The 25,207-nt window shown below is 63.8% G+C and overlaps 7 pseudogenes; all 7 read right to left on the reverse strand.

The window, feature by feature from the left end:
• Positions 1–3,467: 3,467 nt before the first annotated feature.
• On the reverse strand, positions 3,468–3,576 carry LOC142872662 (uncharacterized; annotated as a pseudogene).
• A 3,470-nt stretch (positions 3,577–7,046) lies between these two features.
• Positions 7,047–7,155, reverse strand: LOC142872663 (uncharacterized; annotated as a pseudogene).
• Positions 7,156–10,624: 3,469 nt separating this feature from the next.
• LOC142872664 (uncharacterized) lies at positions 10,625–10,733 on the reverse strand (annotated as a pseudogene).
• Positions 10,734–14,199: 3,466 nt separating this feature from the next.
• Positions 14,200–14,308, reverse strand: LOC142872744 (uncharacterized; annotated as a pseudogene).
• Positions 14,309–17,794: 3,486 nt separating this feature from the next.
• LOC142872746 (uncharacterized) lies at positions 17,795–17,903 on the reverse strand (annotated as a pseudogene).
• Positions 17,904–21,372: 3,469 nt separating this feature from the next.
• LOC142872665 (uncharacterized) lies at positions 21,373–21,481 on the reverse strand (annotated as a pseudogene).
• Positions 21,482–24,961: 3,480 nt separating this feature from the next.
• Positions 24,962–25,070, reverse strand: LOC142872747 (uncharacterized; annotated as a pseudogene).
• Positions 25,071–25,207: the final 137 nt, after the last annotated feature.

Below are 25,207 nucleotides of genomic sequence, written 5' to 3' on the forward strand. Positions count from 1 at the left end.
GGCGGAGGGCGCCCCTGCCCCGCTCAAGAAGCGGAGCCTCTCTGCGCTTCCCCGCCGCCTCCTCCCGCCCCAGGCCCCGCGCCGGCGCTGACCCGCGCCGGGCCGGGCCTGTTGAGTTCGCCGGCCGGGTCCGGCGGGCTCCCAGGGACGGGGGTGACAGGCGGGGCGGGCAGGGAGCGGCGGGCCGGGGTTGGGGGCTGTCTCTCTATACACACACACTCACACTCAGTCTCTCACTCACACTCACACAAGATGCGCCTCCACGGCTGGACCCGCCAAGGTGGAGACCTTCCAGCCCCCCTCCTCTCCTCGCCTGGCCTCCTTCACCTCCCCGCCCCCACCCCCAGCGCCGCTGACTGCGCACGGGCGGGCGGGGCGCTCGCCCTTTGACCCCAGCCAGGGGCCGCCCTCCCCCACAACCCCTTTCAGCTGCTCCCCCCACCCTGTGGCCGGGCGGCCGCCTGTTCCCCCGGGCCAGGGCTGGGGCACAGCGCACGGGGGAGGGGAGCGAGTGTATGGGGCGTCTCTCTCTCTCTCGGGATGTGTCCCATGGGTGGGGTGGGGTGGCGTGGTTTGTGGGGCGCTGAAGAAATCAGTCCCCTCCATCTCCTCCCTCTGGAAAACCCCCGAGCCCTTGGAGAACTGCCGGCACCGCTTCGTGGGGGCCGGGACCCTCCTCTGTGTCCTCCTGTGGCCCAGTCCAAGGGGCCTGGGCCTGGCCGGGGCTGCATTGGACCCCAACCACCCTGGCGTGTGGACTCGCTAACAATCGGCGATTAGATATTGGATTCCAGCGTCATTGAGGTCATTTCACTAATGAGTGCACCGGAAAGAGTTTCCTAATCCATCTGTGAGGGTGGCAACTGAAAGAGAATTTGAAAGCTGACAGAATAGGCGAGGAAAGGCATAGGAGATTTCCACACCCAGTAGGGAAGCCTTTCCCGAAATGGAAGAAAGAAAGGAGCAAACAGAGACACACCGGTAGCCCGCCCGGATCAGAGTCTGCCCCTGAGAGAAAGCACCCTGACCAGGTTCACCCGTGGGTGGGTGGCGAGCTAGCGGCATTCAGAAGAGCGAGGCCCGCAGTCTGTGCAGAAGACACCTGCACTCGGGTGTGTGTGGCGGCACAATTCCCAAGCAGCTCCAGATGTTAAACCAAGGAGAAGCCAGGGAGTTCCCAACGCCCCAGGTGTCCTCAGCCCACGACTGGCTGCTGTGGGAATGCGAAGCCCGGCTCCTTGTCTCAGAGCGGGGCAACCAGGAGGTGTGATGTCCACCCCGGGGTTCCTAGGAGGATCAGGCTGAAGCTGGGACTTGGCCTGAAAGTGTCCCCTCGCATGGCCACCCCCTTCCCCTTCCTGCTCCTCTACTCCTGGTGCCCCTCCATCCAGGGGCCAGACCTTAAAGAGTCACCCGCAAGAGAATCCTGGTCCCAAAGGAGCCTTCTGGGGGACCCGTGCTGAGAGAGGTTGTGGGCATGGCCCGCTGGGGCTCTGCCCGACCCAGGGCTGAGAGATGCAACCTCCCAGCTCTGGGTCCCTGCAGGAAGTGTTGGCAAGCACAGGGCCAGTCCTCCAAAGGCCCAGGTGCAGGGAGCCCAGGCCAAGCAGCCCGTGGAAGAAGCCACATGCTGTGCCACCCCGGGGAACACGACTGCAGGCCACGGCCCTTCCCGCCTCCTCCTCCTCCTCCTCCTCCTCCTCCTCCTCCTCCTCCTCCTCCTCCCACCCTGCCCCCGCCCCCGCCCCCACATGGCGCAGGGCCCAGAGACACCTCAGACACTTGCTACCCAAAGTGCAAAGGGCATCAGTTGCTCCTCCAAACCCCCCCCCAGCCCAGCAGACCGCGTTGTCCAGCCAGCCCCCGGGCCTCCCTGGGGTGCCCAGCACAAAAGTGCAGACACCCACCGGACCCTCAATCTCAGTTTTCGGATGTTTTTGCCACTCTAAGGACCCGCAGGCCAGCTGGGCCTTCTGGCAGGACAGAGAGCCCCGGAATCCGACGTGGAGAGCTGGGTGTACGTCCCCATGAGGAGCCGGTCCCCACCTCCGCGGCTCCCCCCTTGCGGGGAGTGGCAGCCGCGGGGCCTCAGAGAAGACACCAGGCTGGGCCCCCGCGGCACAGCGGGAGCACGTCCCCCGCAGGCCACTTAGCGAGGGCGGCAGGCGGACGGTTGGGTTGCTGGGTTGCGCGAGACGCTGCGGCCACCCTGCTACCGGGTTCCTGGGAGGGCGTCCTGGAAGCAGCGTCCACACCAAGCCCTTGGAAGGCCCAGGCGACGGAGGAGCCCCGTCAGGCAGGGGCCGAGGACGGTGACAGGTGACAGGTGACAGGCCGGGCGGGAAGGAGTCAGTCAGGCAGGGGCCGAGGAGGAGACGGGCTGGGTAAGGGTTAGGGTTAGAGTCAGGGCACAAGTCACAATCGCAAAGACCTGGAAGTGACCCGAGTGCCCATCGACCCACGAGTGCGTCAATAAAATGTGGCGCGTGGACACCACGGAGTGCTATTCGGCTGTGAGGAACAGCGGTGAGAGGGCACCTCTCGTGGTTCTCCTGGCCAGAGCTGGAACCCGTTCCAGTAAGCCAGGTATCCCAAGAATGGACACACGAGCACCACGTGCTCGCGCTCACCGGCAAATGGGTACGAACCGATGGACACCTAAGTGGACACAGAGGAATCACCTTCATCGGGTGGGTGTCGGGCGGGCGTGGGGAGGGGATGGGCATACACATCCCTTAGGAACGGGGTGGGTGCGCACCCACTGGGGGATGGGCGCACTTGAAGCTCTGACCCGAGGGGGGAGGCGGGGAGAGGGCGATGTACCCGACCTTAACATTGGTGCCCCCACAATACGCTGGAACAACATGAGAGGTAAATGAATAAGAACACAGGGGGTAGGGGGGCACGGGCAACACATGTCACCTTAATACTTGGACTCCCATCATCTGCTTGAAAAGAGAGAGAAAAGAAAATGCAATACTAGAGATAAGAGACACTTTTTAAAAATAATGAATCCGAAGAGAAAAGTCAAAGGAGGCCTGTGGAGCAGGTCTGGGTGTGACTCCGGATCCCCCAACATCAGGTGCCACCACCAAAGATTCCTGCGTGTAGCCCATAGAACCCCAAAAGCAACGGGACGAGTTCTGGTCACATACTCCCTCAAAATGACATCCTGGCCTTCTTCTGCAACTCCCTCCCCTCTCAGACTCTCAAGGTTTCCTCCAGCGTGTCGGTTCCCACAGAGCAGACCTTTGGTCTGAGACCTGACAGTCCAGAAGCCACGCATGCTGCCGCGTGGCGGCGGTGTCGCGGCTCGGGACAAGAGGAGGCCCCACAGTGCGGGCTGGGGCGCCAGGCACCGCGGCGGGCGCTGAGGGTGGGGGTCACCCCCACCCGGGGCCGCCCCCGCACTCCCAGAAACGCGACAGAACCAGAGGCAAAAAAAAAAAAAAAGAAGAAGAAGAAGAAGCCTACGGCACCCGGTATTCCCCGGCGGTCTCCCATCCAAGTTCTAACCAGGCCCGACCCTGCTTAGCTTCCGAGATCGGGCGCGTTCGGGGTGGTGTGGCCGTGGACGGCGGAGGGCGCCCCTGCCCCGCTCAAGAAGCGGAGCCTCTCTGCGCTTCCCCGCCGCCTCCTCCCGCCCCAGGCCCCGCGCCGGCGCTGACCCGCGCCGGGCCGGGCCTGTTGAGTTCGCCGGCCGGGTCCGGCGGGCTCCCAGGGACGGGGGTGACAGGCGGGGCGGGCAGGGAGCGGCGGGCCGGGGTTGGGGGCTGTCTCTCTATACACACACACTCACACTCAGTCTCTCACTCACACTCACACAAGATGCGCCTCCACGGCTGGACCCGCCAAGGTGGAGACCTTCCAGCCCCCCTCCTCTCCTCGCCTGGCCTCCTTCACCTCCCCGCCCCCACCCCCAGCGCCGCTGACTGCGCACGGGCGGGCGGGGCGCTCGCCCTTTGACCCCAGCCAGGGGCCGCCCTCCCCCACAACCCCTTTCAGCTGCTCCCCCCACCCTGTGGCCGGGCGGCCGCCTGTTCCCCCGGGCCAGGGCTGGGGCACAGCGCACGGGGGAGGGGAGCGAGTGTATGGGGCGTCTCTCTCTCTCTCGGGATGTGTCCCATGGGTGGGGTGGGGTGGCGTGGTTTGTGGGGCGCTGAAGAAATCAGTCCCCTCCATCTCCTCCCTCTGGAAAACCCCCGAGCCCTTGGAGAACTGCCGGCACCGCTTCGTGGGGGCCGGGACCCTCCTCTGTGTCCTCCTGTGGCCCAGTCCAAGGGGCCTGGGCCTGGCCGGGGCTGCATTGGACCCCAACCACCCTGGCGTGTGGACTCGCTAACAATCGGCGATTAGATATTGGATTCCAGCGTCATTGAGGTCATTTCACTAATGAGTGCACCGGAAAGAGTTTCCTAATCCATCTGTGAGGGTGGCAACTGAAAGAGAATTTGAAAGCTGACAGAATAGGCGAGGAAAGGCATAGGAGATTTCCACACCCAGTAGGGAAGCCTTTCCCGAAATGGAAGAAAGAAAGGAGCAAACAGAGACACACCGGTAGCCCGCCCGGATCAGAGTCTGCCCCTGAGAGAAAGCACCCTGACCAGGTTCACCCGTGGGTGGGTGGCGAGCTAGCGGCATTCAGAAGAGCGAGGCCCGCAGTCTGTGCAGAAGACACCTGCACTCGGGTGTGTGTGGCGGCACAATTCCCAAGCAGCTCCAGATGTTAAACCAAGGAGAAGCCAGGGAGTTCCCAACGCCCCAGGTGTCCTCAGCCCACGACTGGCTGCTGTGGGAATGCGAAGCCCGGCTCCTTGTCTCAGAGCGGGGCAACCAGGAGGTGTGATGTCCACCCCGGGGTTCCTAGGAGGATCAGGCTGAAGCTGGGACTTGGCCTGAAAGTGTCCCCTCGCATGGCCACCCCCTTCCCCTTCCTGCTCCTCTACTCCTGGTGCCCCTCCATCCAGGGGCCAGACCTTAAAGAGTCACCCGCAAGAGAATCCTGGTCCCAAAGGAGCCTTCTGGGGGACCCGTGCTGAGAGAGGTTGTGGGCATGGCCCGCTGGGGCTCTGCCCGACCCAGGGCTGAGAGATGCAACCTCCCAGCTCTGGGTCCCTGCAGGAAGTGTTGGCAAGCACAGGGCCAGTCCTCCAAAGGCCCAGGTGCAGGGAGCCCAGGCCAAGCAGCCCGTGGAAGAAGCCACATGCTGTGCCACCCCGGGGAACACGACTGCAGGCCACGGCCCTTCCCGCCTCCTCCTCCTCCTCCTCCTCCTCCTCCTCCTCCTCCTCCTCCTCCTCCTCCCACCCTGCCCCCGCCCCCGCCCCCACATGGCGCAGGGCCCAGAGACACCTCAGACACTTGCTACCCAAAGTGCAAAGGGCATCAGTTGCTCCTCCAAACCCCCCCCCAGCCCAGCAGACCGCGTTGTCCAGCCAGCCCCCGGGCCTCCCTGGGGTGCCCAGCACAAAAGTGCAGACACCCACCGGACCCTCAATCTCAGTTTTCGGATGTTTTTGCCACTCTAAGGACCCGCAGGCCAGCTGGGCCTTCTGGCAGGACAGAGAGCCCCGGAATCCGACGTGGAGAGCTGGGTGTACGTCCCCATGAGGAGCCGGTCCCCACCTCCGCGGCTCCCCCCTTGCGGGGAGTGGCAGCCGCGGGGCCTCAGAGAAGACACCAGGCTGGGCCCCCGCGGCACAGCGGGAGCACGTCCCCCGCAGGCCACTTAGCGAGGGCGGCAGGCGGACGGTTGGGTTGCTGGGTTGCGCGAGACGCTGCGGCCACCCTGCTACCGGGTTCCTGGGAGGGCGTCCTGGAAGCAGCGTCCACACCAAGCCCTTGGAAGGCCCAGGCGACGGAGGAGCCCCGTCAGGCAGGGGCCGAGGACGGTGACAGGTGACAGGTGACAGGCCGGGCGGGAAGGAGTCAGTCAGGCAGGGGCCGAGGAGGAGACGGGCTGGGTAAGGGTTAGGGTTAGAGTCAGGGCACAAGTCACAATCGCAAAGACCTGGAAGTGACCCGAGTGCCCATCGACCCACGAGTGCGTCAATAAAATGTGGCGCGTGGACACCACGGAGTGCTATTCGGCTGTGAGGAACAGCGGTGAGAGGGCACCTCTCGTGGTTCTCCTGGCCAGAGCTGGAACCCGTTCCAGTAAGCCAGGTATCCCAAGAATGGACACACGAGCACCACGTGCTCGCGCTCACCGGCAAATGGGTACGAACCGATGGACACCTAAGTGGACACAGAGGAATCACCTTCATCGGGTGGGTGTCGGGCGGGCGTGGGGAGGGGATGGGCATACACATCCCTTAGGAACGGGGTGGGTGCGCACCCACTGGGGGATGGGCGCACTTGAAGCTCTGACCCGAGGGGGGAGGCGGGGAGAGGGCGATGTACCCGACCTTAACATTGGTGCCCCCACAATACGCTGGAACAACATGAGAGGTAAATGAATAAGAACACAGGGGGTAGGGGGGCACGGGCAACACATGTCACCTTAATACTTGGACTCCCATCATCTGCTTGAAAAGAGAGAGAAAAGAAAATGCAATACTAGAGATAAGAGACACTTTTTAAAAATAATGAATCCGAAGAGAAAAGTCAAAGGAGGCCTGTGGAGCAGGTCTGGGTGTGACTCCGGATCCCCCAACATCAGGTGCCACCACCAAAGATTCCTGCGTGTAGCCCATAGAACCCCAAAAGCAACGGGACGAGTTCTGGTCACATACTCCCTCAAAATGACATCCTGGCCTTCTTCTGCAACTCCCTCCCCTCTCAGACTCTCAAGGTTTCCTCCAGCGTGTCGGTTCCCACAGAGCAGACCTTTGGTCTGAGACCTGACAGTCCAGAAGCCACGCATGCTGCCGCGTGGCGGCGGTGTCGCGGCTCGGGACAAGAGGAGGCCCCACAGTGCGGGCTGGGGCGCCAGGCACCGCGGCGGGCGCTGAGGGTGGGGGTCACCCCCACCCGGGGCCGCCCCCGCACTCCCAGAAACGCGACAGAACCAGAGGCAAAAAAAAAAAAAAAGAAGAAGAAGAAGAAGCCTACGGCACCCGGTATTCCCCGGCGGTCTCCCATCCAAGTTCTAACCAGGCCCGACCCTGCTTAGCTTCCGAGATCGGGCGCGTTCGGGGTGGTGTGGCCGTGGACGGCGGAGGGCGCCCCTGCCCCGCTCAAGAAGCGGAGCCTCTCTGCGCTTCCCCGCCGCCTCCTCCCGCCCCAGGCCCCGCGCCGGCGCTGACCCGCGCCGGGCCGGGCCTGTTGAGTTCGCCGGCCGGGTCCGGCGGGCTCCCAGGGACGGGGGTGACAGGCGGGGCGGGCAGGGAGCGGCGGGCCGGGGTTGGGGGCTGTCTCTCTATACACACACACTCACACTCAGTCTCTCACTCACACTCACACAAGATGCGCCTCCACGGCTGGACCCGCCAAGGTGGAGACCTTCCAGCCCCCCTCCTCTCCTCGCCTGGCCTCCTTCACCTCCCCGCCCCCACCCCCAGCGCCGCTGACTGCGCACGGGCGGGCGGGGCGCTCGCCCTTTGACCCCAGCCAGGGGCCGCCCTCCCCCACAACCCCTTTCAGCTGCTCCCCCCACCCTGTGGCCGGGCGGCCGCCTGTTCCCCCGGGCCAGGGCTGGGGCACAGCGCACGGGGGAGGGGAGCGAGTGTATGGGGCGTCTCTCTCTCTCTCGGGATGTGTCCCATGGGTGGGGTGGGGTGGCGTGGTTTGTGGGGCGCTGAAGAAATCAGTCCCCTCCATCTCCTCCCTCTGGAAAACCCCCGAGCCCTTGGAGAACTGCCGGCACCGCTTCGTGGGGGCCGGGACCCTCCTCTGTGTCCTCCTGTGGCCCAGTCCAAGGGGCCTGGGCCTGGCCGGGGCTGCATTGGACCCCAACCACCCTGGCGTGTGGACTCGCTAACAATCGGCGATTAGATATTGGATTCCAGCGTCATTGAGGTCATTTCACTAATGAGTGCACCGGAAAGAGTTTCCTAATCCATCTGTGAGGGTGGCAACTGAAAGAGAATTTGAAAGCTGACAGAATAGGCGAGGAAAGGCATAGGAGATTTCCACACCCAGTAGGGAAGCCTTTCCCGAAATGGAAGAAAGAAAGGAGCAAACAGAGACACACCGGTAGCCCGCCCGGATCAGAGTCTGCCCCTGAGAGAAAGCACCCTGACCAGGTTCACCCGTGGGTGGGTGGCGAGCTAGCGGCATTCAGAAGAGCGAGGCCCGCAGTCTGTGCAGAAGACACCTGCACTCGGGTGTGTGTGGCGGCACAATTCCCAAGCAGCTCCAGATGTTAAACCAAGGAGAAGCCAGGGAGTTCCCAACGCCCCAGGTGTCCTCAGCCCACGACTGGCTGCTGTGGGAATGCGAAGCCCGGCTCCTTGTCTCAGAGCGGGGCAACCAGGAGGTGTGATGTCCACCCCGGGGTTCCTAGGAGGATCAGGCTGAAGCTGGGACTTGGCCTGAAAGTGTCCCCTCGCATGGCCACCCCCTTCCCCTTCCTGCTCCTCTACTCCTGGTGCCCCTCCATCCAGGGGCCAGACCTTAAAGAGTCACCCGCAAGAGAATCCTGGTCCCAAAGGAGCCTTCTGGGGGACCCGTGCTGAGAGAGGTTGTGGGCATGGCCCGCTGGGGCTCTGCCCGACCCAGGGCTGAGAGATGCAACCTCCCAGCTCTGGGTCCCTGCAGGAAGTGTTGGCAAGCACAGGGCCAGTCCTCCAAAGGCCCAGGTGCAGGGAGCCCAGGCCAAGCAGCCCGTGGAAGAAGCCACATGCTGTGCCACCCCGGGGAACACGACTGCAGGCCACGGCCCTTCCCGCCTCCTCCTCCTCCTCCTCCTCCTCCTCCTCCTCCTCCTCCTCCTCCTCCTCCTCCTCCCACCCTGCCCCCGCCCCCGCCCCCACATGGCGCAGGGCCCAGAGACACCTCAGACACTTGCTACCCAAAGTGCAAAGGGCATCAGTTGCTCCTCCAAACCCCCCCCCCAGCCCAGCAGACCGCGTTGTCCAGCCAGCCCCCGGGCCTCCCTGGGGTGCCCAGCACAAAAGTGCAGACACCCACCGGACCCTCAATCTCAGTTTTTTTGCCACTCTAAGGACCCGCAGGCCAGCTGGGCCTTCTGGCAGGACAGAGAGCCCCGGAATCCGACGTGGAGAGCTGGGTGTACGTCCCCATGAGGAGCCGGTCCCCACCTCCGCGGCTCCCCCCTTGCGGGGAGTGGCAGCCGCGGGGCCTCAGAGAAGACACCAGGCTGGGCCCCCGCGGCACAGCGGGAGCACGTCCCCCGCAGGCCACTTAGCGAGGGCGGCAGGCGGACGGTTGGGTTGCTGGGTTGCGCGAGACGCTGCGGCCACCCTGCTACCGGGTTCCTGGGAGGGCGTCCTGGAAGCAGCGTCCACACCAAGCCCTTGGAAGGCCCAGGCGACGGAGGAGCCCCGTCAGGCAGGGGCCGAGGACGGTGACAGGTGACAGGTGACAGGCCGGGCGGGAAGGAGTCAGTCAGGCAGGGGCCGAGGAGGAGACGGGCTGGGTAAGGGTTAGGGTTAGAGTCAGGGCACAAGTCACAATCGCAAAGACCTGGAAGTGACCCGAGTGCCCATCGACCCACGAGTGCGTCAATAAAATGTGGCGCGTGGACACCACGGAGTGCTATTCGGCTGTGAGGAACAGCGGTGAGAGGGCACCTCTCGTGGTTCTCCTGGCCAGAGCTGGAACCCGTTCCAGTAAGCCAGGTATCCCAAGAATGGACACACGAGCACCACGTGCTCGCGCTCACCGGCAAATGGGTACGAACCGATGGACACCTAAGTGGACACAGAGGAATCACCTTCATCGGGTGGGTGTCGGGCGGGCGTGGGGAGGGGATGGGCATACACATCCCTTAGGAACGGGGTGGGTGCGCACCCACTGGGGGATGGGCGCACTTGAAGCTCTGACCCGAGGGGGGAGGCGGGGAGAGGGCGATGTACCCGACCTTAACATTGGTGCCCCCACAATACGCTGGAACAACATGAGAGGTAAATGAATAAGAACACAGGGGGTAGGGGGGCACGGGCAACACATGTCACCTTAATACTTGGACTCCCATCATCTGCTTGAAAAGAGAGAGAAAAGAAAATGCAATACTAGAGATAAGAGACACTTTTTAAAAATAATGAATCCGAAGAGAAAAGTCAAAGGAGGCCTGTGGAGCAGGTCTGGGTGTGACTCCGGATCCCCCAACATCAGGTGCCACCACCAAAGATTCCTGCGTGTAGCCCATAGAACCCCAAAAGCAACGGGACGAGTTCTGGTCACATACTCCCTCAAAATGACATCCTGGCCTTCTTCTGCAACTCCCTCCCCTCTCAGACTCTCAAGGTTTCCTCCAGCGTGTCGGTTCCCACAGAGCAGACCTTTGGTCTGAGACCTGACAGTCCAGAAGCCACGCATGCTGCCGCGTGGCGGCGGTGTCGCGGCTCGGGACAAGAGGAGGCCCCACAGTGCGGGCTGGGGCGCCAGGCACCGCGGCGGGCGCTGAGGGTGGGGGTCACCCCCACCCGGGGCCGCCCCCGCACTCCCAGAAACGCGACAGAACCAGAGGCAAAAAAAAAAAAAAAGAAGAAGAAGAAGAAGCCTACGGCACCCGGTATTCCCCGGCGGTCTCCCATCCAAGTTCTAACCAGGCCCGACCCTGCTTAGCTTCCGAGATCGGGCGCGTTCGGGGTGGTGTGGCCGTGGACGGCGGAGGGCGCCCCTGCCCCGCTCAAGAAGCGGAGCCTCTCTGCGCTTCCCCGCCGCCTCCTCCCGCCCCAGGCCCCGCGCCGGCGCTGACCCGCGCCGGGCCGGGCCTGTTGAGTTCGCCGGCCGGGTCCGGCGGGCTCCCAGGGACGGGGGTGACAGGCGGGGCGGGCAGGGAGCGGCGGGCCGGGGTTGGGGGCTGTCTCTCTATACACACACACTCACACTCAGTCTCTCACTCACACTCACACAAGATGCGCCTCCACGGCTGGACCCGCCAAGGTGGAGACCTTCCAGCCCCCCTCCTCTCCTCGCCTGGCCTCCTTCACCTCCCCGCCCCCACCCCCAGCGCCGCTGACTGCGCACGGGCGGGCGGGGCGCTCGCCCTTTGACCCCAGCCAGGGGCCGCCCTCCCCCACAACCCCTTTCAGCTGCTCCCCCCACCCTGTGGCCGGGCGGCCGCCTGTTCCCCCGGGCCAGGGCTGGGGCACAGCGCACGGGGGAGGGGAGCGAGTGTATGGGGCGTCTCTCTCTCTCTCGGGATGTGTCCCATGGGTGGGGTGGGGTGGCGTGGTTTGTGGGGCGCTGAAGAAATCAGTCCCCTCCATCTCCTCCCTCTGGAAAACCCCCGAGCCCTTGGAGAACTGCCGGCACCGCTTCGTGGGGGCCGGGACCCTCCTCTGTGTCCTCCTGTGGCCCAGTCCAAGGGGCCTGGGCCTGGCCGGGGCTGCATTGGACCCCAACCACCCTGGCGTGTGGACTCGCTAACAATCGGCGATTAGATATTGGATTCCAGCGTCATTGAGGTCATTTCACTAATGAGTGCACCGGAAAGAGTTTCCTAATCCATCTGTGAGGGTGGCAACTGAAAGAGAATTTGAAAGCTGACAGAATAGGCGAGGAAAGGCATAGGAGATTTCCACACCCAGTAGGGAAGCCTTTCCCGAAATGGAAGAAAGAAAGGAGCAAACAGAGACACACCGGTAGCCCGCCCGGATCAGAGTCTGCCCCTGAGAGAAAGCACCCTGACCAGGTTCACCCGTGGGTGGGTGGCGAGCTAGCGGCATTCAGAAGAGCGAGGCCCGCAGTCTGTGCAGAAGACACCTGCACTCGGGTGTGTGTGGCGGCACAATTCCCAAGCAGCTCCAGATGTTAAACCAAGGAGAAGCCAGGGAGTTCCCAACGCCCCAGGTGTCCTCAGCCCACGACTGGCTGCTGTGGGAATGCGAAGCCCGGCTCCTTGTCTCAGAGCGGGGCAACCAGGAGGTGTGATGTCCACCCCGGGGTTCCTAGGAGGATCAGGCTGAAGCTGGGACTTGGCCTGAAAGTGTCCCCTCGCATGGCCACCCCCTTCCCCTTCCTGCTCCTCTACTCCTGGTGCCCCTCCATCCAGGGGCCAGACCTTAAAGAGTCACCCGCAAGAGAATCCTGGTCCCAAAGGAGCCTTCTGGGGGACCCGTGCTGAGAGAGGTTGTGGGCATGGCCCGCTGGGGCTCTGCCCGACCCAGGGCTGAGAGATGCAACCTCCCAGCTCTGGGTCCCTGCAGGAAGTGTTGGCAAGCACAGGGCCAGTCCTCCAAAGGCCCAGGTGCAGGGAGCCCAGGCCAAGCAGCCCGTGGAAGAAGCCACATGCTGTGCCACCCCGGGGAACACGACTGCAGGCCACGGCCCTTCCCGCCTCCTCCTCCTCCTCCTCCTCCTCCTCCTCCTCCTCCTCCTCCTCCTCCTCCTCCTCCCACCCTGCCCCCGCCCCCGCCCCCACATGGCGCAGGGCCCAGAGACACCTCAGACACTTGCTACCCAAAGTGCAAAGGGCATCAGTTGCTCCTCCAAACCCCCCCCCCAGCCCAGCAGACCGCGTTGTCCAGCCAGCCCCCGGGCCTCCCTGGGGTGCCCAGCACAAAAGTGCAGACACCCACCGGACCCTCAATCTCAGTTTTCGGATGTTTTTGCCACTCTAAGGACCCGCAGGCCAGCTGGGCCTTCTGGCAGGACAGAGAGCCCCGGAATCCGACGTGGAGAGCTGGGTGTACGTCCCCATGAGGAGCCGGTCCCCACCTCCGCGGCTCCCCCCTTGCGGGGAGTGGCAGCCGCGGGGCCTCAGAGAAGACACCAGGCTGGGCCCCCGCGGCACAGCGGGAGCACGTCCCCCGCAGGCCACTTAGCGAGGGCGGCAGGCGGACGGTTGGGTTGCGCGAGACGCTGCGGCCACCCTGCTACCGGGTTCCTGGGAGGGCGTCCTGGAAGCAGCGTCCACACCAAGCCCTTGGAAGGCCCAGGCGACGGAGGAGCCCCGTCAGGCAGGGGCCGAGGACGGTGACAGGTGACAGGTGACAGGCCGGGCGGGAAGGAGTCAGTCAGGCAGGGGCCGAGGAGGAGACGGGCTGGGTAAGGGTTAGGGTTAGAGTCAGGGCACAAGTCACAATCGCAAAGACCTGGAAGTGACCCGAGTGCCCATCGACCCACGAGTGCGTCAATAAAATGTGGCGCGTGGACACCACGGAGTGCTATTCGGCTGTGAGGAACAGCGGTGAGAGGGCACCTCTCGTGGTTCTCCTGGCCAGAGCTGGAACCCGTTCCAGTAAGCCAGGTATCCCAAGAATGGACACACGAGCACCACGTGCTCGCGCTCACCGGCAAATGGGTACGAACCGATGGACACCTAAGTGGACACAGAGGAATCACCTTCATCGGGTGGGTGTCGGGCGGGCGTGGGGAGGGGATGGGCATACACATCCCTTAGGAACGGGGTGGGTGCGCACCCACTGGGGGATGGGCGCACTTGAAGCTCTGACCCGAGGGGGGAGGCGGGGAGAGGGCGATGTACCCGACCTTAACATTGGTGCCCCCACAATACGCTGGAACAACATGAGAGGTAAATGAATAAGAACACAGGGGGTAGGGGGGCACGGGCAACACATGTCACCTTAATACTTGGACTCCCATCATCTGCTTGAAAAGAGAGAGAAAAGAAAATGCAATACTAGAGATAAGAGACACTTTTTAAAAATAATGAATCCGAAGAGAAAAGTCAAAGGAGGCCTGTGGAGCAGGTCTGGGTGTGACTCCGGATCCCCCAACATCAGGTGCCACCACCAAAGATTCCTGCGTGTAGCCCATAGAACCCCAAAAGCAACGGGACGAGTTCTGGTCACATACTCCCTCAAAATGACATCCTGGCCTTCTTCTGCAACTCCCTCCCCTCTCAGACTCTCAAGGTTTCCTCCAGCGTGTCGGTTCCCACAGAGCAGACCTTTGGTCTGAGACCTGACAGTCCAGAAGCCACGCATGCTGCCGCGTGGCGGCGGTGTCGCGGCTCGGGACAAGAGGAGGCCCCACAGTGCGGGCTGGGGCGCCAGGCACCGCGGCGGGCGCTGAGGGTGGGGGTCACCCCCACCCGGGGCCGCCCCCGCACTCCCAGAAACGCGACAGAACCAGAGGCAAAAAAAAAAAAAAAAAAGAAGAAGAAGCCTACGGCACCCGGTATTCCCGGGCGGTCTCCCATCCAAGTTCTAACCAGGCCCGACCCTGCTTAGCTTCCGAGACCGGGCGCGTTCGGGGTGGTGTGGCCGTGGACGGCGGAGGGCGCCCCTGCCCCGCTCAAGAAGCGGAGCCTCTCTGCGCTTCCCCGCCGCCTCCTCCCGCCCCAGGCCCCGCGCCGGCGCTGACCCGCGCCGGGCCGGGCCTGTTGAGTTCGCCGGCCGGGTCCGGCGGGCTCCCAGGGACGGGGGTGACAGGCGGGGCGGGCAGGGAGCGGCGGGCCGGGGTTGGGGGCTGTCTCTCTATACACACACACTCACACTCAGTCTCTCACTCACACTCACACAAGATGCGCCTCCACGGCTGGACCCGCCAAGGTGGAGACCTTCCAGCCCCCCTCCTCTCCTCGCCTGGCCTCCTTCACCTCCCCGCCCCCACCCCCAGCGCCGCTGACTGCGCACGGGCGGGCGGGGCGCTCGCCCTTTGACCCCAGCCAGGGGCCGCCCTCCCCCACAACCCCTTTCAGCTGCTCCCCCCACCCTGTGGCCGGGCGGCCGCCTGTTCCCCCGGGCCAGGGCTGGGGCACAGCGCACGGGGGAGGGGAGCGAGTGTATGGGGCGTCTCTCTCTCTCTCTCTCTCTCTCTCTCTCTCTCTCTCGGGATGTGTCCCATGGGTGGGGTGGGGTGGCGTGGTTTGTGGGGCGCTGAAGAAATCAGTCCCCTCCATCTCCTCCCTCTGGAAAACCCCCGAGCCCTTGGAGAACTGCCGGCAACGCTACCGTGGGGGCCGGGACCCTCCTCTGTGTCCTCCTGTGGCCCAGTCCAAGGGGCCTGGGCCTGGCCGGGGCTGCATTGGACCCCAACCACCCTGGCGTGTGGACTCGCTAACAATCGGCGATTAGATATTGGATTCCAGCGTCATTGAGGTCATTTCACTAATGAGTGCACCGGAAAGAGTTTCCTAATCCATCTGTGAGGGTGGCAACTGAAAGAGAATTTGAAAGCTGACAGAATAGGCGAGGAAAGGCATAGGAGATTTCCACACCCAGTAGGGAAGCCTTTCCCGAAATGGAAGAAAGAAAGGAGCAAACAGAGACACACCGGTAGCCCGCCCGGATCAGAGTCTGCCCCTGAGAGAAAGCACCCTGACCAGGTTCACCCGTGGGTGGGTGGCGAGCTAGCGGCATTCAGAAGAGCGAGGCCCGCAGTCTGTGCAGAAGACACCTGCACTCGGGTGTGGGTGGCGGCACAATTCCCAAGCAGCTCCAGATGTTAAACCAAGGAGAAGCCAGGGAGTTCCCAACGCCCCAGGTGTCCTCAGCCCACGACTGGCTGCTGTGGGAATGCGAAGCCCGGCTCCTTGTCTCAGAGCGGGGCAACCAGGAGGTGTGATGTCCACCCCGGGGTTCCTAGGAGGATCAGGCTGAAGCTGGGACTTGGCCTGAAAGTGTCCCCTCGCATGGCCACCCCCTTCCCCTTCCTGCTCCTCTACTCCTGGTGCCCCTCCATCCAGGGGCCAGACCTTAAAGAGTCACCCGCAAGAGAATCCTGGTCCCAAAGGAGCCTTCTGGGGGACCCGTGCTGAGAGAGGTTGTGGGCATGGCCCGCTGGGGCTCTGCCCGACCCAGGGCTGAGAGATGCAACCTCCCAGCTCTGGGTCCCTGCAGGAAGTGTTGGCAAGCACAGGGCCAGTCCTCCAAAGGCCCAGGTGCAGGGAGCCCAGGCCAAGCAGCCCGTGGAAGAAGCCACATGCTGTGCCACCCCGGGGAACACGACTGCAGGCCACGGCCCTTCCCGCCTCCTCCTCCTCCTCCTCCTCCTCCTCCTCCTCCTCCTCCTCCTCCTCCTCCCACCCTGCCCCCGCCCCCGCCCCCACATGGCGCAGGGCCCAGAGACACCTCAGACACTTGCTACCCAAAGTGCAAAGGGCATCAGTTGCTCCTCCAAACCCCCCCCCAGCCCAGCAGACCGCGTTGTCCAGCCAGCCCCCGGGCCTCCCTGGGGTGCCCAGCACAAAAGTGCAGACACCCACCGGACCCTCAATCTCAGTTTTCGGATGTTTTTGCCACTCTAAGGACCCGCAGGCCAGCTGGGCCTTCTGGCAGGACAGAGAGCCCCGGAATCCGACGTGGAGAGCTGGGTGTACGTCCCCATGAGGAGCCGGTCCCCACCTCCGCGGCTCCCCCCTTGCGGGGAGTGGCAGCCGCGGGGCCTCAGAGAAGACACCAGGCTGGGCCCCCGCGGCACAGCGGGAGCACGTCCCCCGCAGGCCACTTAGCGAGGGCGGCAGGCGGACGGTTGGGTTGCGCGAGACGCTGCGGCCACCCTGCTACCGGGTTCCTGGGAGGGCGTCCTGGAAGCAGCGTCCACACCAAGCCCTTGGAAGGCCCAGGCGACGGAGGAGCCCCGTCAGGCAGGGGCCGAGGACGGTGACAGGTGACAGGTGACAGGCCGGGCGGGAAGGAGTCAGTCAGGCAGGGGCCGAGGAGGAGACGGGCTGGGTAAGGGTTAGGGTTAGAGTCAGGGCACAAGTCACAATCGCAAAGACCTGGAAGTGACCCGAGTGCCCATCGACCCACGAGTGCGTCAATAAAATGTGGCGCGTGGACACCACGGAGTGCTATTCGGCTGTGAGGAACAGCGGTGAGAGGGCACCTCTCGTGGTTCTCCTGGCCAGAGCTGGAACCCGTTCCAGTAAGCCAGGTATCCCAAGAATGGACACACGAGCACCACGTGCTCGCGCTCACCGGCAAATGGGTACGAACCGATGGACACCTAAGTGGACACAGAGGAATCACCTTCATCGGGTGGGTGTCGGGCGGGCGTGGGGAGGGGATGGGCATACACATCCCTTAGGAACGGGGTGGGTGCGCACCCACTGGGGGATGGGCGCACTTGAAGCTCTGACCCGAGGGGGGAGGCGGGGAGAGGGCGATGTACCCGACCTTAACATTGGTGCCCCCACAATACGCTGGAACAACATGAGAGGTAAATGAATAAGAACACAGGGGGTAGGGGGGCACGGGCAACACATGTCACCTTAATACTTGGACTCCCATCATCTGCTTGAAAAGAGAGAGAAAAGAAAATGCAATACTAGAGATAAGAGACACTTTTTAAAAATAATGAATCCGAAGAGAAAAGTCAAAGGAGGCCTGTGGAGCAGGTCTGGGTGTGACTCCGGATCCCCCAACATCAGGTGCCACCACCAAAGATTCCTGCGTGTAGCCCATAGAACCCCAAAAGCAACGGGACGAGTTCTGGTCACATACTCCCTCAAAATGACATCCTGGCCTTCTTCTGCAACTCCCTCCCCTCTCAGACTCTCAAGGTTTCCTCCAGCGTGTCGGTTCCCACAGAGCAGACCTTTGGTCTGAGACCTGACAGTCCAGAAGCCACGCATGCTGCCGCGTGGCGGCGGTGTCGCGGCTCGGGACAAGAGGAGGCCCCACAGTGCGGGCTGGGGCGCCAGGCACCGCGGCGGGCGCTGAGGGTGGGGGTCACCCCCACCCGGGGCCGCCCCCGCACTCCCAGAAACGCGACAGAACCAGAGGCAAAAAAAAAAAAAAGAAGAAGAAGAAGAAGCCTACGGCACCCGGTATTCCCGGGCGGTCTCCCATCCAAGTTCTAACCAGGCCCGACCCTGCTTAGCTTCCGAGACCGGGCGCGTTCGGGGTGGTGTGGCCGTGGACGGCGGAGGGCGCCCCTGCCCCGCTCAAGAAGCGGAGCCTCTCTGCGCTTCCCCGCCGCCTCCTCCCGCCCCAGGCCCCGCGCCGGCGCTGACCCGCGCCGGGCCGGGCCTGTTGAGTTCGCCGGCCGGGTCCGGCGGGCTCCCAGGGACGGGGGTGACAGGCGGGGCGGGCAGGGAGCGGCGGGCCGGGGTTGGGGGCTGTCTCTCTATACACACACACTCACACTCAGTCTCTCACTCACACTCACACAAGATGCGCCTCCACGGCTGGACCCGCCAAGGTGGAGACCTTCCAGCCCCCCTCCTCTCCTCGCCTGGCCTCCTTCACCTCCCCGCCCCCACCCCCAGCGCCGCTGACTGCGCACGGGCGGGCGGGGCGCTCGCCCTTTGACCCCAGCCAGGGGCCGCCCTCCCCCACAACCCCTTTCAGCTGCTCCCCCCACCCTGTGGCCGGGCGGCCGCCTGTTCCCCCGGGCCAGGGCTGGGGCACAGCGCACGGGGGAGGGGAGCGAGTGTATGGGGCGTCTCTCTCTCTCTCTCTCTCTCTCTCTCTCTCTCGGGATGTGTCCCATGGGTGGGGTGGGGTGGCGTGGTTTGTGGGGCGCTGAAGAAATCAGTCCCCTCCATCTCCTCCCTCTGGAAAACCCCCGAGCCCTTGGAGAACTGCCGGCAACGCTACCGTGGGGGCCGGGACCCTCCTCTGTGTCCTCCTGTGGCCCAGTCCAAGGGGCCTGGGCCTGGCCGGGGCTGCATTGGACCCCAACCACCCTGGCGTGTGGACTCGCTAACAATCGGCGATTAGATATTGGATTCCAGCGTCATTGAGGTCATTTCACTAATGAGTGCACCGGAAAGAGTTTCCTAATCCATCTGTGAGGGTGGCAACTGAAAGAGAATTTGAAAGCTGACAGAATAGGCGAGGAAAGGCATAGGAGATTTCCACACCCAGTAGGGAAGCCTTTCCCGAAATGGAAGAAAGAAAGGAGCAAACAGAGACACACCGGTAGCCCGCCCGGATCAGAGTCTGCCCCTGAGAGAAAGCACCCTGACCAGGTTCACCCGTGGGTGGGTGGCGAGCTAGCGGCATTCAGAAGAGCGAGGCCCGCAGTCTGTGCAGAAGACACCTGCACTCGGGTGTGTGTGGCGGCACAATTCCCAAGCAGCTCCAGATGTTAAACCAAGGAGAAGCCAGGGAGTTCCCAACGCCCCAGGTGTCCTCAGCCCACGACTGGCTGCTGTGGGAATGCGAAGCCCGGCTCCTTGTCTCAGAGCGGGGCAACCAGGAGGTGTGATGTCCACCCCGGGGTTCCTAGGAGGATCAGGCTGAAGCTGGGACTTGGCCTGAAAGTGTCCCCTCGCATGGCCACCCCCTTCCCCTTCCTGCTCCTCTACTCCTGGTGCCCCTCCATCCAGGGGCCAGACCTTAAAGAGTCACCCGCAAGAGAATCCTGGTCCCAAAGGAGCCTTCTGGGGGACCCGTGCTGAGAGAGGTTGTGGGCATGGCCCGCTGGGGCTCTGCCCGACCCAGGGCTGAGAGATGCAACCTCCCAGCTCTGGGTCCCTGCAGGAAGTGTTGGCAAGCACAGGGCCAGTCCTCCAAAGGCCCAGGTGCAGGGAGCCCAGGCCAAGCAGCCCGTGGAAGAAGCCACATGCTGTGCCACCCCGGGGAACACGACTGCAGGCCACGGCCCTTCCCGCCTCCTCCTCCTCCTCCTCCTCCTCCTCCTCCTCCTCCCACCCTGCCCCCGCCCCCGCCCCCACATGGCGCAGGGCCCAGAGACACCTCAGACACTTGCTACCCAAAGTGCAAAGGGCATCAGTTGCTCCTCCAAACCCCCCCCCCAGCCCAGCAGACCGCGTTGTCCAGCCAGCCCCCGGGCCTCCCTGGGGTGCCCAGCACAAAAGTGCAGACACCCACCGGACCCTCAATCTCAGTTTTCGGATGTTTTTGCCACTCTAAGGACCCGCAGGCCAGCTGGGCCTTCTGGCAGGACAGAGAGCCCCGGAATCCGACGTGGAGAGCTGGGTGTACGTCCCCATGAGGAGCCGGTCCCCACCTCCGCGGCTCCCCCCTTGCGGGGAGTGGCAGCCGCGGGGCCTCAGAGAAGACACCAGGCTGGGCCCCCGCGGCACAGCGGGAGCACGTCCCCCGCAGGCCACTTAGCGAGGGCGGCAGGCGGACGGTTGGGTTGCGCGAGACGCTGCGGCCACCCTGCTACCGGGTTCCTGGGAGGGCGTCCTGGAAGCAGCGTCCACACCAAGCCCTTGGAAGGCCCAGGCGACGGAGGAGCCCCGTCAGGCAGGGGCCGAGGACGGTGACAGGTGACAGGTGACAGGCCGGGCGGGAAGGAGTCAGTCAGGCAGGGGCCGAGGAGGAGACGGGCTGGGTAAGGGTTAGGGTTAGAGTCAGGGCACAAGTCACAATCGCAAAGACCTGGAAGTGACCCGAGTGCCCATCGACCCACGAGTGCGTCAATAAAATGTGGCGCGTGGACACCACGGAGTGCTATTCGGCTGTGAGGAACAGCGGTGAGAGGGCACCTCTCGTGGTTCTCCTGGCCAGAGCTGGAACCCGTTCCAGTAAGCCAGGTATCCCAAGAATGGACACACGAGCACCACGTGCTCGCGCTCACCGGCAAATGGGTACGAACCGATGGACACCTAAGTGGACACAGAGGAATCACCTTCATCGGGTGGGTGTCGGGCGGGCGTGGGGAGGGGATGGGCATACACATCCCTTAGGAACGGGGTGGGTGCGCACCCACTGGGGGATGGGCGCACTTGAAGCTCTGACCCGAGGGGGGAGGCGGGGAGAGGGCGATGTACCCGACCTTAACATTGGTGCCCCCACAATACGCTGGAACAACATGAGAGGTAAATGAATAAGAACACAGGGGGTAGGGGGGCACGGGCAACACATGTCACCTTAATACTTGGACTCCCATCATCTGCTTGAAAAGAGAGAGAAAAGAAAATGCAATACTAGAGATAAGAGACACTTTTTAAAAATAATGAATCCGAAGAGAAAAGTCAAAGGAGGCCTGTGGAGCAGGTCTGGGTGTGACTCCGGATCCCCCAACATCAGGTGCCACCACCAAAGATTCCTGCGTGTAGCCCATAGAACCCCAAAAGCAACGGGACGAGTTCTGGTCACATACTCCCTCAAAATGACATCCTGGCCTTCTTCTGCAACTCCCTCCCCTCTCAGACTCTCAAGGTTTCCTCCAGCGTGTCGGTTCCCACAGAGCAGACCTTTGGTCTGAGACCTGACAGTCCAGAAGCCACGCATGCTGCCGCGTGGCGGCGGTGTCGCGGCTCGGGACAAGAGGAGGCCCCACAGTGCGGGCTGGGGCGCCAGGCACCGCGGCGGGCGCTGAGGGTGGGGGTCACCCCCACCCGGGGCCGCCCCCGCACTCCCAGAAACGCGACAGAACCAGAGGCAAAAAAAAAAAAAAAGAAGAAGAAGAAGAAGCCTACGGCACCCGGTATTCCCCGGCGGTCTCCCATCCAAGTTCTAACCAGGCCCGACCCTGCTTAGCTTCCGAGATCGGGCGCGTTCGGGGTGGTGTGGCCGTGGACGGCGGAGGGCGCCCCTGCCCCGCTCAAGAAGCGGAGCCTCTCTGCGCTTCCCCGCCGCCTCCTCCCGCCCCAGGCCCCGCGCCGGCGCTGACCCGCGCCGGGCCGGGCCTGTTGAGTTCGCCGGCCGGGTCCGGCGGGCTCCCAGGGACGGGGGTGACAGGCGGGGCGGGCAGGGAGCGGCGGGCCGGGGTTGGGGGCTGTCTCTCTATACACACACACTCACACTCAGTCTCTCACTCACACTCACACAAGATGCGCCTCCACGGCTGGACCCGCCAAGGTGGAGACCTTCCAGCCCCCCTCCTCTCCTCGCCTGGCCTCCTTCACCTCCCCGCCCCCACCCCCAGCGCCGCTGACTGCGCACGGGCGGGCGGGGCGCTCGCCCTTTGACCCCAGCCAGGGGCCGCCCTCCCCCACAACCCCTTTCAGCTGCTCCCCCCACCCTGTGGCCGGGCGGCCGCCTGTTCCCCCGGGCCAGGGCTGGGGCACAGCGCACGGGGGAGGGGAGCGAGTGTATGGGGCGTCTCTCTCTCTCTCTCTCTCTCTCTCTCTCTCTCGGGATGTGTCCCATGGGTGGGGTGGGGTGGCGTGGTTTGTGGGGCGCTGAAGAAATCAGTCCCCTCCATCTCCTCCCTCTGGAAAACCCCCGAGCCCTTGGAGAACTGCCGGCAACGCTACCGTGGGGGCCGGGACCCTCCTCTGTGTCCTCCTGTGGCCCAGTCCAAGGGGCCTGGGCCTGGCCGGGGCTGCATTGGACCCCAACCACCCTGGCGTGTGGACTCGCTAACAATCGGCGATTAGATATTGGATTCCAGCGTCATTGAGGTCATTTCACTAATGAGTGCACCGGAAAGAGTTTCCTAATCCATCTGTGAGGGTGGCAACTGAAAGAGAATTTGAAAGCTGACAGAATAGGCGAGGAAAGGCATAGGAGATTTCCACACCCAGTAGGGAAGCCTTTCCCGAAATGGAAGAAAGAAAGGAGCAAACAGAGACACACCGGTAGCCCGCCCGGATCAGAGTCTGCCCCTGAGAGAAAGCACCCTGACCAGGTTCACCCGTGGGTGGGTGGCGAGCTAGCGGCATTCAGAAGAGCGAGGCCCGCAGTCTGTGCAGAAGACACCTGCACTCGGGTGTGTGTGGCGGCACAATTCCCAAGCAGCTCCAGATGTTAAACCAAGGAGAAGCCAGGGAGTTCCCAACGCCCCAGGTGTCCTCAGCCCACGACTGGCTGCTGTGGGAATGCGAAGCCCGGCTCCTTGTCTCAGAGCGGGGCAACCAGGAGGTGTGATGTCCACCCCGGGGTTCCTAGGAGGATCAGGCTGAAGCTGGGACTTGGCCTGAAAGTGTCCCCTCGCATGGCCACCCCCTTCCCCTTCCTGCTCCTCTACTCCTGGTGCCCCTCCATCCAGGGGCCAGACCTTAAAGAGTCACCCGCAAGAGAATCCTGGTCCCAAAGGAGCCTTCTGGGGGACCCGTGCTGAGAGAGGTTGTGGGCATGGCCCGCTGGGGCTCTGCCCGACCCAGGGCTGAGAGATGCAACCTCCCAGCTCTGGGTCCCTGCAGGAAGTGTTGGCAAGCACAGGGCCAGTCCTCCAAAGGCCCAGGTGCAGGGAGCCCAGGCCAAGCAGCCCGTGGAAGAAGCCACATGCTGTGCCACCCCGGGGAACACGACTGCAGGCCACGGCCCTTCCCGCCTCCTCCTCCTCCTCCTCCTCCTCCTCCTCCTCCTCCTCCTCCTCCTCCTCCCACCCTGCCCCCGCCCCCGCCCCCACATGGCGCAGGGCCCAGAGACACCTCAGACACTTGCTACCCAAAGTGCAAAGGGCATCAGTTGCTCCTCCAAACCCCCCCCCAGCCCAGCAGACCGCGTTGTCCAGCCAGCCCCCGGGCCTCCCTGGGGTGCCCAGCACAAAAGTGCAGACACCCACCGGACCCTCAATCTCAGTTTTCGGATGTTTTTGCCACTCTAAGGACCCGCAGGCCAGCTGGGCCTTCTGGCAGGACAGAGAGCCCCGGAATCCGACGTGGAGAGCTGGGTGTACGTCCCCATGAGGAGCCGGTCCCCACCTCCGCGGCTCCCCCCTTGCGGGGAGTGGCAGCCGCGGGGCCTCAGAGAAGACACCAGGCTGGGCCCCCGCGGCACAGCGGGAGCACGTCCCCCGCAGGCCACTTAGCGAGGGCGGCAGGCGGACGGTTGGGTTGCGCGAGACGCTGCGGCCACCCTGCTACCGGGTTCCTGGGAGGGCGTCCTGGAAGCAGCGTCCACACCAAGCCCTTGGAAGGCCCAGGCGACGGAGGAGCCCCGTCAGGCAGGGGCCGAGGACGGTGACAGGTGACAGGTGACAGGCCGGGCGGGAAGGAGTCAGTCAGGCAGGGGCCGAGGAGGAGACGGGCTGGGTAAGGGTTAGGGTTAGAGTCAGGGCACAAGTCACAATCGCAAAGACCTGGAAGTGACCCGAGTGCCCATCGACCCACGAGTGCGTCAATAAAATGTGGCGCGTGGACACCACGGAGTGCTATTCGGCTGTGAGGAACAGCGGTGAGAGGGCACCTCTCGTGGTTCTCCTGGCCAGAGCTGGAACCCGTTCCAGTAAGCCAGGTATCCCAAGAATGGACACACGAGCACCACGTGCTCGCGCTCACCGGCAAATGGGTACGAACCGATGGACACCTAAGTGGACACAGAGGAATCACCTTCATCGGGTGGGTGTCGGGCGGGCGTGGGGAGGGGATGGGCATACACATCCCTTAGGAACGGGGTGGGTGCGCACCCACTGGGGGATGGGCGCACTTGAAGCTCTGACCCGAGGGGGGAGGCGGGGAGAGGGCGATGTACCCGACCTTAACATTGGTGCCCCCACAATACGCTGGAACAACATGAGAGGTAAATGAATAAGAACACAGGGGGTAGGGGGGCACGGGCAACACATGTCACCTTAATACTTGGACTCCCATCATCTGCTTGAAAAGAGAGAGAAAAGAAAATGCAATACTAGAGATAAGAGACACTTTTTAAAAATAATGAATCCGAAGAGAAAAGTCAAAGGAGGCCTGTGGAGCAGGTCTGGGTGTGACTCCGGATCCCCCAACATCAGGTGCCACCACCAAAGATTCCTGCGTGTAGCCCATAGAACCCCAAAAGCAACGGGACGAGTTCTGGTCACATACTCCCTCAAAATGACATCCTGGCCTTCTTCTGCAACTCCCTCCCCTCTCAGACTCTCAAGGTTTCCTCCAGCGTGTCGGTTCCCACAGAGCAGACCTTTGGTCTGAGACCTGACAGTCCAGAAGCCACGCATGCTGCCGCGTGGCGGCGGTGTCGCGGCTCGGGACAAGAGGAGGCCCCACAGTGCGGGCTGGGGCGCCAGGCACCGCGGCGGGCGCTGAGGGTGGGGGTCACCCCCACCCGGGGCCGCCCCCGCACTCCCAGAAACGCGACAGAACCAGAGGCAAAAAAAAAAAAAAAAAAGAAGAAGAAGCCTACGGCACCCGGTATTCCCGGGCGGTCTCCCATCCAAGTTCTAACCAGGCCCGACCCTGCTTAGCTTCCGAGACCGGGCGCGTTCGGGGTGGTGTGGCCGTGGACGGCGGAGGGCGCCCCTGCCCCGCTCAAGAAGCGGAGCCTCTCTGCGCTTCCCCGCCGCCTCCTCCCGCCCCAGGCCCCGCGCCGGCGCTGACCCGCGCCGGGCCGGGCCTGTTGAGTTCGCCGGCCGGGTCCGGCGG

Source organism: Microcebus murinus, chromosome 8 (genome assembly GCF_040939455.1).
Source record: "Microcebus murinus isolate Inina chromosome 8, M.murinus_Inina_mat1.0, whole genome shotgun sequence".
NCBI lineage: Eukaryota > Metazoa > Chordata > Mammalia > Primates > Cheirogaleidae > Microcebus > Microcebus murinus.